This window comes from Chrysemys picta, chromosome 3, assembly GCF_011386835.1.
Source record: "Chrysemys picta bellii isolate R12L10 chromosome 3, ASM1138683v2, whole genome shotgun sequence".
In the NCBI taxonomy this organism is placed as follows: Eukaryota; Metazoa; Chordata; order Testudines; family Emydidae; genus Chrysemys; species Chrysemys picta.
The window spans coordinates 176,277,206-176,293,544 of record NC_088793.1 but is presented as its reverse complement, the minus strand read 5'-3'; the positions used below and the strand labels follow the sequence as shown (position 1 = coordinate 176,293,544).

The window sequence follows — 16,339 nt, the reverse complement described above, 5'->3', positions numbered from 1 at the left end:
TACACTAACTTAAAAGTCACAGGTTACCCTGCTCAGTCAGGAACCTAGCTTTCAAAGCCTCCCGGATGCACAGCGCGTCCCGCTGGGCTCTTCTAATCGCCCGGCTGTCTGGCTGGGCGTAATCAGAAGCCAGGCTATTTGCCTCAACCTCCCACCCCGCCATAAAGGTCTCCCCCTTGCTCTCACAGAGATTGTGGAGCACACAGCAAGCTGCTATAACAATGGGGATATTGGTTTCGCTGAGATCACAGCGAGTCAGTAAGCTTCTCCATCTCCCCTTGAGATGGCCAAAAGCACACTCCACCACCATTCTGCACTTGCTCAGACGGTAGTTGAAGAGTTCCTTTTCACTGTCCAGGGCGCCAGTATAGGGCTTCATGAGCCAGGGCATTAGCGGGTAGGCTGGGTCCCCGAGGATGACTATAGGCATCTCCACATCCCCAACAGTTATTTTGTGGTCCGGGAAGTAAATACCTTGCTGCAGCCATCTAAACAGACCAGAGTTCCTGAAAACACGAGCGTCATGAACCTTGCCCGGCCATCCGACGTAGATGTTGGTAAAACGTCCCCTGTGGTCCACCAGTGCTTGCAGCACCATGGAAAAGTAGCCCTTTCTGTTAATGTACTGGCTGGCCTGGTGGTCCGGTGCCAGGATAGGGATGTGAGTTCCATCTATGGCCCCACCGCAGTTTGGGAATCCCATCGCTGCGAAGCCATCTATGATCGCCTCCACGTTTCCCAGGGTCACTACCTTTGACAGCAGTACATCAACGATTGCCTTGGCTACTTGCATCACAACAACCCCCACTGTAGATTTGCCCACGCCAAAGTGGTTCGCGACTGACTGGTAGCTGTCTGGCGTTGCAAGCTTCCAGAGGGCTATGGCCACTCGCTTCTGGACAGTCAGGGCTGCTCGCATCCGAGTGTCATTGCGCTTCAGGACAGGGGACAGCAACTCACAAAGTTAAAGGAAAGTTCCCTTCCGCATGCAAAAGTTTCGCAGCCACTGGGATTCATCCCAGACCTGCAGCACTATGCGGTCCCACCACTCAGTGCTTGTTTCCCGGGCCCAGAATCGCCGGTCCACGGCATCAACATGACCCATTGCCACCGTGATGTCCTCGGCGCTGGGTCTCGTGCTTTCTGAGAGGTCTGTGCTACTCTCAGACTTCAGGCCCTCACCGCGGTGCCGTAGCCTCCTCGCCTGACTTATCTGCATCTGCCTCTGGGAAAGGTGGATGATAAGCTGCGAGGCATTGAGAACGGCCACAACTGCAGCGATGGTCGCAGCGGGCTCCATGCTCGCAGTGCTGTGGCGTCCGCGCTGTCACTGAGTAGAAAAGTGCGCGAATTGATTTCCCGCCGGCGCTTTCAGGGAGGGAGGGCGGGAGTGATGACGACAGTTACCCAAAAGCACCCTCGACACATTTTTTTTACCCAGAAGGCATTGGCGGCTCCACCCAGAATTCCAATGGGCAGCGGGGACTGCGGGAACTGTGGGATAGCTGCCCACAGTGCACCGCTTCCAATGTCGACGCTTTCCCCGTTAGTGTGGACTCACAAAGTCGAATTAGTGTCCTTAGTGTGGACACACACGTTCGACTTTGCAATATCGATTCCAAGAATTCGATTTAAGTAAAATCGAACTACTCTCGTAGTGTAGACATACCCTAAGTGGTGTTAAATATAATGGATTCCATTCTTATTCAGGAAAGATATATAAACCACTATGTCCTGTCTTGAGACTGTATCTCACCATGTATGTTCTGGACTCCTTTCCCAAGCTGCGGATAACATGATTACTATAAAAAGAAAGACAGTTAAATGATATTTTTAGTAAGCTTAAATTTCTAGGTAAAGATACATATTTTAAATTTGCCACCTGATTATCAAGAGTCTTTATTGTAAAGTTATATTTAATTTATATATGCAATGGCTTATGTTCAGACAGTTTATCGTACCAAACAAAAACCTTGAAGGTTTTTCCTTTTTTAGTGAGACAGGACTTTGCAGAAGATCCCAAAATGGATCTTTTTAAACAGATCAAGATTAGAAGCATCTGGATCCTTGAGGCTGCTGAAGCTATGGACATACTTGTATAGACCTTGTGGACAATGTTGCTATATATTTGGTCTCATCTAAAAGCAGTGGTTTCCAGGCTCTGGTCTGCAGAAACACTTGGTGGCCTGAAGAGCTAGCTGATCACTTGATGCTGGCTCTCCTTATCTCCAGCTGCTACATCACATCAAAAGGCAGCTAAAAATATATATTTTCCGACTATTACTCTTCCAGGTAAGCAACTGCTGTAGCTGCCACAAGGGTGTTATTCATTGTAAAAGCAGAGGGGGTGGTGACCCATGCACTTAAAATATGGGAAGGACTGTTAGCCACAAGAAAATCTACTTAAGATGAGGTCACACTATACTATGAAGTTTAGGCGTGGGTTCTGCAAAATAATGGTGTATGTTTCATTTCAGGTATCCAAGAATCGGTAAGAGGATTTCAGGAGGAGAACAGTACTCACAATTCTCTCAGCTGCTAGTTAGAATTTTAATAGCAACAGGCAGGAGTAACAATTGAATGATTTAATCTACAGCTTCCTTACCCCAAACCCCCAGCCTGTAGTAATAAGAGTGAGATTGAAATATTACTGAATTAAAAGGGAATTATTTGAATAAAAGGCAGATTTACCAAAATAAGGAATGTGGCATAGCAGTTAAGGAATCCAAAAGATATGAATATTCATAGATTCACTTGAGTGGGAACTGAGGTTGCTCAGCACATCTGAAAGTCAGGCCACCAGTGAAAATCAAAGATTTTCCAACACATCCTTCCCCCAAAACAACCCCTCCAAAGAACCGCAAATATGAAATAGTGGTAAAACCTGAATTAAACTGGGGGCAGGAAACCTGTTTAAATATAAAACTATCAAAAAAGTGCTAGACAGACAGGTTTTTATGATTTTTAGAGGGAATGCATACCTGCCTTACACAAATGAAAGTCCTATGTTACTTAAAACATTTGCTCTACTGAATACATTTGGCAGAGAGGCGGATTACACACGGTTTTAATTCATTAAAACCTAAAAAATGCATGGCATCTTATCTTGAAGCTTTGGATTTAACAATATTTTTATTTAAACCTTACCTGTCTCCCCTTCATTCTTCAAACCTGCTCCAGAAGGTGAAGGAGCAACTCACTTCCTATAAGTCAACGCTATTAGCTGCTTTGATGTAGGTCTGGTATGCAAGCCTTTCTGAGACCAACATGCAGAATGGCTACTTTAGTAACCCATCTTAGCTAATGGAAGAGAGTTTTTGGAACTCAAGCACTTGTCAGAGTTAAAGTTTTATGTCCCATATTGGAACAAGGCTCAAATTATTCTTCAAATAGTATTTAAAGCCCGATTCAAATAATTTCAGATGCTTAATTTTAAAGTTCAACAGATTTTGTTTCCAGGGTTTCTTGGGCTGGCACTACATTGACAAAACATGGATTACTTCTGCAGCAGCTCAAAAAGCCATCTCCATAAAAAGTTAACATTGCCAGTAGTTTTTGTTTTGGTTTTTTTGCTTGGGTGTAAAACACCACCCTACAATTTGCCAGAACTTGCTAATCTTCTGGAATGTATTTGCTATCAGTGATCTTCACTGCAGTGCAGTTATTAAACAACCCTCAAATCGCTTTTATAAAATAGATAAGCAAGAGAATTACTTCTACTACTTCTTGAGTTTTCACTACCTGTTATGTCACCTGTGTAAAATGAGCACACAGTGAGTGTAAAATGCTAGCATCATGTTTCACTGTAATGTCATGTTTTACTCCCACTTTGCACAAGTGCATACAGATGTAAGTGAGACATTCGTTCCTTTGGGGGAGCGCCCTGTAACCCCCATATTTCTCATTTATATACAATTGTAATCTTGCACATAAAGCAGGCCATATGAAGTATCAGGGGAAAGGTTATGATCTGCTGAAAGTTATTTTTCGATCCATGTATGTATATCTTTAATGCATATGAAATTATGAAAATTCTGTTGTATGGTTGTCACAAAAACATGCTGTAAATTGGAGAATCAGCCAGATATTAACTCCCCAGAGGCAACAACAAAGTAACCAACGCCCGGGCAGGGTGTCTAAACAACCCATCGCCAGCCATTGTCCAGCAAGGGAGCTACAATGCAATGATTCACCTGCATAAGACCACACCAGGGGAATTGCTCAACCTTGCCTTGGGACTCAGCAATGCCCATGAGACATGCCTGGACTTGTATTCTCCAAGCACATGGACTAAGGGTATAAAACAGAACACAGGCAAATCCTGGGCCTGCTTTCTCCTGCCTCCACCTATGCTACAAGCAACCAAGACTCTCAGAAGAAGACTGAAGACTCCAACAGAAGAAATTGGTCCAGGTTTAAGGAACAAAACCTGTATATTAAGGACTGCAATATGCAGTGGGGTGAGAAAAACTGCTTAATCTAGATGTTGCCCAGTCTAATAGGGTTGAGAGTTTAGACTGCATACTTATTTTATTTTGGTAACTAACTCTGACTTTTTGCCTATCACTTATAATCACTTAAAATCTATCTTTTGTAGTCAATAAATGTAACTGTTTATCTTTACCAGTGAGTTTGTATGAAGTGTGTGCCAAAACTGCTCAGGTTTGCAAAAAGGCTGGTGTATATCTACTTTCCATTGATGAAGTGGTGAACCAGTTAATAGATTTGCATTGCCTATCTTGAGCAGTGGAAGACTGTATGTACAGTGCTGGGAGGGATTTGGCTGGTGGCTTGCCCTGCGTGATTCATGAGTGGCTCTGGGAGCATTCATGCAGTCTAGCTGGGTGTGGGGCTTCACATGCAGTTGTACTGAGTGATAACAGCACCTGGAGAGATGAAAACTCTGCACAGCATTAGTGAAGTTTAGGACATCCATTCGTTCATCACCCAAATGTTAACTTTTGTCTTAACTGTTAGGAGTCCTACCAGATCATGTCCTAATTCTTATGGATTGAGTTCTCTCAATTCTTTTCTGTAATTAGTTGCTGCACCAGCTGGAACTTTTTGCTATAGGATTTCCTAGTACTATGAAAATTCTCTGCTAAGTTTGTTTATCCCATTGTCTGTCAGAGAGGAGCAAGTTTATCTGACTCAAATTAGTTGAGATGAGAAGTAAAATTTGAACTGATAGTACTAAGGTTGTATACTTTATCATGTCCACAAAAGCCAAAATAACGTACCTCAATGTAATCCCAAAATAGGTTCATTAGAGAACTGTGCATATTGAAAAAAGGCAGTGTTTTAGTTCTTGTATTTCTTAGTCACATGACAACTATTTCAAACTTTGGGAAAGCAACTTCTCATATGTTTTTAGGATTGACATCTATATTTACACTAAACATGGATCAGGTTACAAGTGACAGATTGTTATGGCTTTGTTGCATCAGCAAAATTAATCTTCTAAAAAAAATTGTACTTTTTTCAAATGGTTCAATACAAAAGTATGCCAAGTGGAGTAAAATGCTTAACTACACGATAGAAAATCATTTTAGGGTTGGCAAGGCAGGGATGAAATAGTATGGCTCAACTGCTTCACCTATGCTCCCCAGTGAATGTGTTGACAAGTAATAGCTGAATAACATAATGATACCAAAAAAAGCAAAGTGTTTGATATGGAGGCACTCAAAAACCTAGTAGTAAGAACCACATACAGTAAGATCTGAGATATGAAAAATGGGCTAACCTCTTCTTAGATTGGTGGTGCACAATTACTTCCCAAGCGTTTGCCTGAATTGGGGACACTACAAAGAATGACAATGCTCAGTATTCAAGATGAAATAAAAATTCCCTACTTAACTACTTTCATCTTTAGTTTTTCCATAGCAGACAACACAGGTGACCACAGATTTTGTTCCCCCATACAGATTAAAAAATTAGTCCTTGCAGAATTTTACTAAATTTTTAATTGAGTTTGCGAATTCCCAGTCAAGAAATGAGGAAAGGAATCAGCATGCTCCCTACTTTATCCAGCGTGATTTTTTAAAAAATTAAGCACTATATGGGAGTTGGATACTGCCGAGGACAGTCATCTAGATTGTATAAAAATTAAGCTGCAACTAAAACCTTTATTGCATTCATATGGCAGAAACCCGATAGAAACAGTCTATGGACTCAAGCATTTTTTTGGGGGGGATAGGTGTGTGTGGGGGAAGGTGGAACCATGCGCTGCCCTTGTCTGCAGGCACCACCCCCAGAGCTCCCATTGGCCGCATATCCCCGTTCCCAGTCAATGGGAGCTGTAGGAGTGGTGCCTGCAAGCGAGGGCAGAAAGCGGAGACCTCCTGTCTCCCCCCGCAGGGGCTGCAGGAATGTGCCAGCCGCTTCTGGGAGTGGCATGGGGCTAGGGCAGGCAGGGAGCTTGCCTTAGCCCCGCTGTCCCGCAAGACTGTTAGCAGCCAATCTCCCGGTTTAGTTACAGGAAGGTTGGTAACCCTAGACTGAGACAGACTGTCAGTGGCTCCACAATCGACCAGTCGATTGTGATCTACTGGTTGGTGACCCTGTTTTAAGAGGAACTCTCTGGTTTACTTGAAAGTGATACTTTGTACCAAAAATAGTCTCTGAAGAGAGGGTTCTTTAAACTGACAAATTTCCAAACTCACATACTCTCCTAGCCAACCATAGCTGCTGTAAAACAAACAGGTTCTTATGGTGGTTTCATGAGGGCCTTATAGGACCAGTTTGAGACTCAATTGATTTTTTTATTGTAAGCAGGGTCTGAGTCTGTCAGCTCCCCTGACAGCTAGCTGGGAGGTGGAGAGTCTTCAGGAGCAAACTGTATTTACATGAACACACCTACTCTGCCTAGATATCCAGCAGATAGAACTATGTTGCTCAAAGTGATCAACTTTGGCTGGTGTTGCGTTACAAATCACTTTAGTACTGAATGCAGGGGTAGTGAAATGTTATCGATGTTGTTGTCTTTATTGTATGACTAAAGGAGAGCAAAACAGTGCTTAACCTGTCCTGATTGAGGTCACCCTCAGCTGAAAAGACCTTGCTAAGCCAGGGGTTCGAATGCCAGACCCCTGTGAAAGTAAGAGGGGTGGGGACAGGTGTCTCAGCCAGAAGGTGTGGACTCTGCCTAAGAGTCCCCGGTCTGATTTAACCTGTTCCTCCCCACTGTTCTAATGGAGCCTAGCCATTTAGCTCTATCTTTTGAGTCTTTTGTTATGTTAAGTGCTTACTAGAGCTGAAATCACTTGTGGTGGGACAGCATTTCTGCCCAGCCTGCTTTAGGTTCCCCCAAGAGCTGACAATCACTAAAAACTGGGTGGAACCTTAAGAGACTGACTTGCAGAAGTCAGTCAGAGTCAGGTGACAGCAGAAGGCAACCAGCAGGAACAGCTGGCCAGAGAAAATGCACAGAGCGTGGAGCAAGCAAAGTGCCTTCTTCCATAGGTGGGAGAACTCACATAGATGCACCTCTGAACCCTTGGTCCTCACTGACCAAGGACATCCACAGTAAGTGGAGTGTGATGAGGGACAGCCCCACCTGCCGCTAGAGCAACTCTGCTGCCAACCTCTCGGGCGGCCCCACAGCCAGCTGCACTGGCTGCTGCTGGAGCGTCCCCAGGGCCATTCGCACTGGCCGCTGTTCAGGCAGCCCCCAGCAGGAGCTTCTACTGTTCAGCGGTGGCCCCTTGAGCCCCCCCCCCCCAAGATTTAGTCAGGAGTATTTATAGTGTAAGTCCTGGACAGGACACTTTTACTAAAAATATCCATGACTGAATCGTACCCTGAACCATGATTAAGGCTATGATCTCTGTCCACTACAGAGTTTCCTAAGAAATTCTTGTGCTTTATCTAGGTCCTTCTTACCACTGCATCTGTCTACTCAAAGCAGTCACCTAAGTCTGTACTAATGTAACCCTTCTGCCAGGTGGAGTAGGCTAATCAAACAAACACCATAGCAAAAAAAGTTTCACATCTTGTGATTGTGTTAATGCACCAGTTTTTGCAGCTAGTTATGAATTTTTATTGGATCATGCAGTAGAGCATAGTAAGGTACTTAATATGGAAGAGAGGGGTACAGGACTCAAATAATTTTGTGTGTACTGCTCTGTTTAAGTTTCTTAGTACTTAAACTGCCAACATTTTAAAAAATTGGGGTCGGGGGGGGGGGGGGTGGAGAAACCCAGTGCAAATCAAGTATGGAAGCCCTTTTAGTGACCTTTACAAAAGTCACAACTATTCTGAGGATAACTGTCTACTGGAGTTTTCCTCATAGCAGGGTACAATTTAATTCTACTTCCATTAAGGTCACCAAGAAAGTTTATTCTTTTACCAAGAAGATAAAAATATAAATATGCTTCATAACTTTTTTTTGCCTCAGGTTATCTGCAACAATGGTTTGCTCATATTTATTAATTCCAAGAACTTGCTTACCACGTCCTCCCCCCACAAAAAAGAGGATAGATATCTTAACGCCTATCCCTTAACAACCCAGAGTTGGGGGTGGGAAAGGAAACGGAAGAAGTAGGTCAGCTTCCTATTGCATTTCACGGACTAGATCGGTAGAAGTGTCAACTTTTACATACAAGTGTCTGAAATCTTCTATTTAATGTCAGAATGGTCCACTAGCTAACATATGTCAGTAACCTGATGGGAGGTATAACAAACATGTTTTGACAAGGCAACAGAAAGCTAGTTGCAAATCAGATATTTGATCTAGTCCCTCTTCTGTAATACTGGTTTCAGAATTATGAGGAAATACTTCTGCTGGCACAATTTAAAAGATTGTGAGCAAGCAGGATTGTGCAGGGCACAGCTTTGGGGAAACTCTTAGTTGAGAAGTTTGGTAAGCAAATCTTAAAAAAATACAAAAAATTAAATAAAATTTTCCAGTCAGAAAATGGTAAGATTTCAGCTGTTCTGATGGATGCAGTGAAGTGGAGCTGAGTTTCATTTTTAATAATGCTGTTATTTTTTCACTTTTCAATATGATCACAACAAAAACAAGGTAATGAAAATTAAAAACAGTTACCATGTGTAATACACAGCATAACATTAACATACATCTGCAAAAACCATTACACAGTTCAAATTTGTCTCTCTAAACAGCAATGGTGTTAAAGTTCTTCAGCTCAGAAACCTCTCATGTGTTGTGAGCAGTCTAGAAACCCAACAGTGTCTTACAGATAGTATCTATTCTGTTCACTGTTATCAGTGAAGACTGTCAATTTCTTCATATTGGAAGATGGCAAACCCTCCTACACTATTGGTATTAAAGTTTAGGGAAAACCTTAGTGATGGGGGCGGGGGAGAAATGTATTATGCAATACAGCAGAAGTTACTTAATTCCTTTCACTTTACTAAACACTTCAAGGTCTGTGCACTTTACATTATAAAAATATAAATACATCCAGTGAGCTGTTTGTATTTACCCTTAATAATCTCAGGTATGCCCTCCTCACTGCTAAAAATTAAATGCTTCAGTGTGCCTGGAAAGTTAACAAATCCAGACTCAGATGGACCAGACCTCCTAGGTGTGTGCGCATGCCCACATGCAAGCTCCAAAGTTGGGAATGTTTCTCAAAATTTCCCCTGCAATAACCCCTGCACTTTTAAGGGAGGGGAGCATTAGCCTAAGCACCAATTCTTAGAGAGATCTCAACTGGACAGATCTCAAACCATCATCAGTTCTCTCCTGCTGAATGCCATCTCATACACACCACATGTCTAATGATGCTATCAAATAGCAGGATGTTTGAATGGTTTTAGAATGAGACTGGGAATTTAACATGCATATTACCTGGCAAACAGGGGGTTAAAACCCTGTCTGACAGAAGACCTACAGCTACAAGCAGTCAAGCTTGTCAGAAGCAGCTCTGGCTGCCTTACTAATTGGCAAACAAACACCTCATTCCACAGAGTGGCATGGGTAGGTAGAAGAATATAAATCCTGCAGGGAAGAAAAGCTAGGAGGCTGCAACCAGATCTAACTTGTTTCATGCCTTTACTCTGACCTGCAGGCAGCTCTGTCCTAGACTACAGAGAGCTAAGGCACTCTTCACTATGTTTGAACATTGCAGCTGAAAGGGAAGCTGCACTTTACTGTTTTGTACACAGACTGACCTGCCTCAGTGCCCATCTGAAACCCTGTTGTGGCAGGTTCATTTTACACTGTAGCACCAACCACCCCACCCCACCCCACCCCACTATTACAAGAGTAGGCTAACATCAATGCAACAACTGAATGCTTCATTTTAAAGCCTTAAAGATGGAAATTCAAGAAGCTGAAATTGCTCTGGAAATGGTAATTCACAATATAAAATATACAGAATATGCAGTGTGCCAGAATGAATAACCCAGAGTAAGTTATAGTTCACATTTAACAAGAGGAAGACAAATAGAAAACACATGGAAAACATAGGACATGGAAAACATTAACATTATAGGAATGACCATTCAGAAGACTCAAGAGGGTTAAAAGCGCAACTTCCATTGACTTTGTACTCCTAAATCATTTAGGTGCTTTTGAAAATACACCTCTACCCCAATAGAACACTGTCCTCGAGAGCCAAAAAAAATCTTACCGCGTTATAGGTGAAACCGTGTTATATCAAACTTCCTTTGATCCGCCGGAGCGCGCAGCCCCACCCCCCCGGAGCACTGCTTTACCATGTTATATCGGGTCACGTTATATAGGGGTAGAGGTGTACCACCCTTCAGTATTTGGGGGCAAATCAAGCATTCAAGTGAGGAAGTTTCTATGTATTAATGCAAGGTGCATTTCTTTGAGCTTTTGTTTGGGGAGGGCAGGTGTTAGGTTTTAAGAGAAGACTACTCCAGGTATGTCTACACTGGGCTAAAAGACCCATGGCACAGCCACGGCGGGACGAGTCAGCTAGCTCGGGCTTGCAAGGCTTTAAAAATTGCTATGTAGACATTCGGGCTTGGGCTGGAACCAGAGATCTGGGACCCCCAAGCCTGAACATCTACACACCAATTTTTGTTTAGCCCTGAGCCTGAGTCAGCTGACCCAGGCAAGCTGAGAGTTTTTTTATCCCTGTGTAGACATAAGAGTCCAGGGATAATCAGCTTGTTAGTTTTGCTGGCAGAACTTGTACATCATTTGAAGCAACAAATGTGCACCTAACATGCACCTAACTGCATATCAGTACGTCAGGATTTATTTATTTTTAATTGTGTTTGCTTCCAGTTTTCAAATGCTCAAGGCTAGTAAGTCAAAACAAGTGTTCTTAAAACCAAACCAAGGGCTAGTGCTCAAAGACTTTGTTCATGACAACTTCCAAAGTTAAGCAGTTTTGTTTAAGCCTATATGCCAGTGGTTCCCAAACTTGTTCCACCGCTTGTGCGGGGAAAGCCCCTGGTGGGCCAGGCCGGTTTGTTTACTTGCCCCGTCCACAGGTTCAGCCGATCGTGGCTCCCAGAGGCGGCAGTTCGCTGCTCCAGGCCAATGGGAGCTGCTGGAAGCGGCGGCCAGTACATCCCTTGGCCCGCGCCGCTTCCAGCGCCGCTTCCATTGGCCCGGAGCAGCGAACCGCGGCCACTGGGAGCCGCGATCGGCCGAACCTGTGGACGCGGCAGGTAAACAAACTGGCCTGGCCCGCCAGGGGCTTTCCCTGCACAAGCGGCGGAACAAGTTTGGGAACCCTGCTATATGCACATAAAATTTGAATTGTACAAAGTGTGAGTATTCTCATAACTGAGGTGTGACTAGGTATATTGCTCAGTTGTCTATTAATCTGCACCTGAAAGGAAAAGTTTTAAGTACAAGACATTTCAGTCAAAAAGGTGACTGCTTCAGAATTAAGCGTGTGTGAAAACAGAGGTTTTATAGCGGAAACTGTTCTGTAGGGTGGATAAAATTTAATGATAACAAAAACAATATTTTATTTAAATCAGATTTATTTAAAAAAGAAGAAGATTTTTTTAAAAAATAAACCTACTTAAAATTAAATTTGAAATGGACAACTTACATTAATGCCTGAATTATTCTAATATGTTAACTGTTTAATTTAAATATAAATACACTAAGCAATACAAGTCTACTGCCAAGTTTTAAAGGAAGTTTTGGTGGAAGGCACTGGTGAGCACTTGGAATCCATCTGTGGAAGTTCTAAACCATCTTCTTATGGCAGTATCTTCTTCTGCAGGTCAGACACAATATTTTCTTTATTACAGTTTATTCAGCTGATACAGTTCAATGACTGCTCAAAGTTAAGAAACCAACTGGAAGTTGAAAAAGCAGGAAAATTTGTTTTCCTCTTCCAAGCTAGAAAAAAAACTAAGCGCAAGAGGATGACATGTTCTAGTTCTAAAATCTTGAAGAACATGGTGATCAGAAACAATTAGTTAAATTAACTTAGCTTTAAATGCAAAAGTCTCCTTATGTATCCAGCCCTAAGGTGATTTTATTTACTAATTAAAGAAATTTCAAATTCTGTTTGTGCAATTTAAACTGAATTCCAATTTCCATCCAAATAGTTCTTGTCACAAATCAGGAGTAAAAAAGTTAATCTAGTAAATAAGAAAAGCATCATTCACCTTTTTCTAACATATTAAATGTAAAAAACAGGAATTTGAATCAACTGTAAGTTAAGCTATATAGTTGTTTAAATAAATCTGTATATAGCATAGTAAGGCTTGGCAGGATTTAATTTAAATCCACAGATGTCAGTAAATGTCTATTTCAGCAGACACACTAAAATAGACAAAAAATATCCATCACTAAGGGTTTGTCTTCAACTACCAGAGTAAATTGACTTAAGTTACGCTACTCCAGCTATGTGAATAATGTAACTGGAGTGGATGTAGCTTAGGTTGACTTATCCCGGTGTCTTCACTGCGACAGAAGACACTCTCTGGTCGACATATCTTACTCTTCTCGGGGAGCTGGAGTACCAACTCAGCCGGAGAGCGTTCTGCCATCAATTTAGCGGGTCTTCACTAGACCCACTAAATCGACACCCGCTGCATCAATTGTAGCAGCGTAGATCTCCTGGTAGTGAAGACAAGCTCTAACAGTCAGCAGGACTGCAGCCTCCCTTTGCACCTTGTGCCTGCAGGGATCAGGTGTTAGCTGCCCCGTGGCCATGCACGGAACCTTTTGCAACTCCGCTGTCAAGGCTCTGCTCACTCCATCACCAGCCAGGAGCATGGGAGTGGTGTCCAGGCAGGAACTGTCTGGCAATGCAGTGGCCTCCCCTGCAACCAGGCGCTTGTCCTCCACCTTGAAGTATTGGCCTGTTGTCTCTCCCCACAAGGCCAGGACCCTAGCTTCCCCCACACCTTTCGCCTAGGTATCTTGGGCCTCATGGCTATGGAGGGAGTCCCCAGAAGCCATTGACAACGCTAGGGACTCCCTGCAGCGCATTTGTAAATACTACCCTGACCCCAACACCCTCTTAATTTCCCACAACTGTAAAAATTAAAATAGTTAAAAATTTAAAAAAAAAAAAAATGGTCAAAATTACATACAAAAATTGAAATCCGTCAAGCCTAGCCATAGTAACGATTAGGTTTTTAAATAGTAAATGTCAAATGTCAGTTTCACCAAACACACAAACCAAAAAAAAAAATCCATTTATGATAAATCAAAGTTTACAGATAGGCAAAGAAAGAAAAGTGCTGCTTGAGAATTCAGAGTTTGATTTAAGAGAATTTACGTTGTATATTTTGACATATGATGTTGACAATGTGTTAAGTACAAAGTTTTAAAACCACAATGAGATAAATCAATCCTTCTCTTAAACTCAATTTATACTTTAAAAGCATGAAAAATGAAGTTAGAGTTAAGAAATGAATCAACTAAAGTCAAAGAAAATTAATTTCACACGGTTCTTTTCTTATTTTTGCCCCCTGCAAACAGGGTAACAGTCTGTATAACCAAAACATTGTGGCTACATAACAAATATTCTAATTTTTAAGCCAATGAGGCAAAAGGCTTCTAAGATTGGAGACAGCCACTGCTTCTTAAAAAAAAGTTACAAGACAGTACATAGTGTGGCAAGTCTTCAACATGGCCAAGACTTCATGTATATAAACAGTTACTCCTCTCAGTGCCAATATACCTCCCTTCCAAACACACTGACTGTATTGTCAGAAGACGGAGAGTCATAAAGAACCTCTTTAGTTAAATAATTCAGGATAAAACTTCTGGTAGGATAAAGTCTTCACCTGAAGCTTTCAAGTTTTTGATGTATTAAAGTTTTAACCTCCAGAATGGCCAAAAGCACAACAGCTAAAGGCTATTGCAGGGGTAGGCAACCTATGTAATTTAAAAAAAAAAATTTTTTTTTTTTACCAGTTAATACTATATGGACCTGTAATGCATCCTTAAGGTCCAGTAGTGGTTCTTCAAGCCTAACAGGTCATTAGTTGCAAGTTTCTCTTTAATTTTAAGCTTGACTAAGGATTCCACTAATTTGCCTTGAAATTACAGCTTCAAGTTCAGTGAACACTGTCTGCCTGAGCCTATATCACCCCATAGAGAGGTGGCAGCTAACAAAAAGTTCAGGTGAAGGGGTTGATCATCACTATCGGATTTAAAAGAGAATCAGATTTAAATCAGTATATATTTCAATTTTAAAAAAAAGTTAGGTGGTCATAATTTCAAATGTATATTCTATTATATATTAAAATTTGTGAATATATTATATGGCCATATGATTTGGATTACTTAATCTTGAAACCATAATACTTTCAATTAAACAAGGTTGGAAAAACTTGTGTGGAAACATGAGGCTGCTCTCTAACCTCACAAGTATTGGAGGCAATAGCAGAAGAGGTTTGAGTACTGATTACCTTTCTGGAACATACCAGTGGTGGGCAACCTGCGGCCCATCAGGGTAATCTGCTGGCGGGCTGCAAGACAGTTCGTTTACATTGACCATCCACAGCTCCCAGTGGCAGCGGTTCGGCGTTCCTGGCCAATGGGAGCTGCAGGAAGTGGCGCGGGCTGCTGGGACATGCTAGCCGCCGCTTCCCGCGGCTCCCATTGGCCAGCAACGGCAAACCACGGCCACCAGGGGCTGCGGGCAGCCATGCTTGCGGACAGTCAACGTAAACAAACTGTCTCACAGCCTGCGAGCGGATTACCCTGACGGGCCTCGTGCGGCCCGCGGGGGCTGCAGGTTGCCCACCATCATACCAGACTTTGCATTAGGTGTGGAACCATAACAGAAAATGGTCCAGCTCTTCTGAATCAAAAGGAGTACCAAATACTCTATTTGAGTTAGTACATACAAAGGGGGTAATTTCTCTCAAAATCTCGAGAGGAACTATTGACTGACCAGCCACCCCTACATAACCTCAACCTTAATGTGATAAAAAGTTTCCATGATTTTTGAAGTGTCTTTGAACACCATTTCCATTAACTTCCTTAGAGTCAAACACTGAAGGCAACAAAGTACACGCTCTGATGATAAACTTAGAGGAGGGGTGAGACATACTGGGATGCAATCTAGACCAGTGGGGGCTGCATTCCTTATGCCCTGCAACCTTGGGTGCCTTACAATACCTCGTTGGTACTAGCTCCCACCTGGGATGCTTACTGACAGCCTTCCAGCATGCAAGTCTGAGTAACAGCACCCTGCCAGCCACACTTGGGTTACACTCTGGCTCTTACCAGCCTTGGGTTATACTGCAGGGTGACCCCAAAACACTCCCAGCCCCAGGTTTCCCCTCAAAAATGTATGAGGGGAGAGTTCAAATATATCAAGTGTGTTATTCCTTTAAGGGAATGATATGTTCTAGCTCAGATGTGGCCAAGCTTACTGACCCTCCGAGACGCATATGACAATCTTCAGAACTTCGAGAACTAGGACGCACCTGCCTGGGCTCAGGGTTCAGCCCTGCAGGGAGGTGCCTGTCCCGTTCCTGCAGAAGTCCTGAGCCCTTGTGCAAACACCCCACGGGGCTGAAGCCCTGGCAGGCACCTCCCACAGGGCTGAAGCTCTGAGACCTCCCTCCGCACTGGGCAGAAGCCAGAGGGAATGAGTGAAGGGGACACAGGGGGGTCGCATTCCCCCCAGATTTTTTCCAGGGTTTGCTGGTGACACATGGTGCCACCAGACCATCTCCCTGCACGGCAGCTGCTGGAGCCAGCGATCTGGGAGCTGCCCCTTGGATAGAGGAAGCAACAAACAGCTGGAAGCTGCAGGGAGAGCCACTGTTTTTGCTGCTGCCTCTCCCCAAAAAACTAAAGCAAACGCCTCTCCCCTTCAGCTCCAAGGTATTAACTCTGCGTCGAGAGGAAGAGCGGGGGGGTGGGGGAGTGTGTCTGGGTGCGTGTGACTCAAACAGTTGGGGG

General features: G+C 43.2%; 1 protein-coding gene across 8 annotated transcripts in view; it reads right to left on the bottom strand.

Annotated features, from left to right (window-relative positions):
- Positions 1–16,339, bottom strand: part of SOCS5 (suppressor of cytokine signaling 5) — a 108,686-nt gene that overhangs the window by 65,224 nt on the left and 27,123 nt on the right. The window contains exon 2 of one of the 8 annotated variants that reach the window (XM_065589558.1): positions 1,757–1,802. The exons of the other annotated variants lie outside the window; for them this stretch is intronic. The gene's annotated coding sequence lies outside the window, so the exon portion shown is untranslated. The remainder of the gene's footprint in view (positions 1–1,756; positions 1,803–16,339) is intronic. 8 annotated transcript variants of the gene reach the window in all.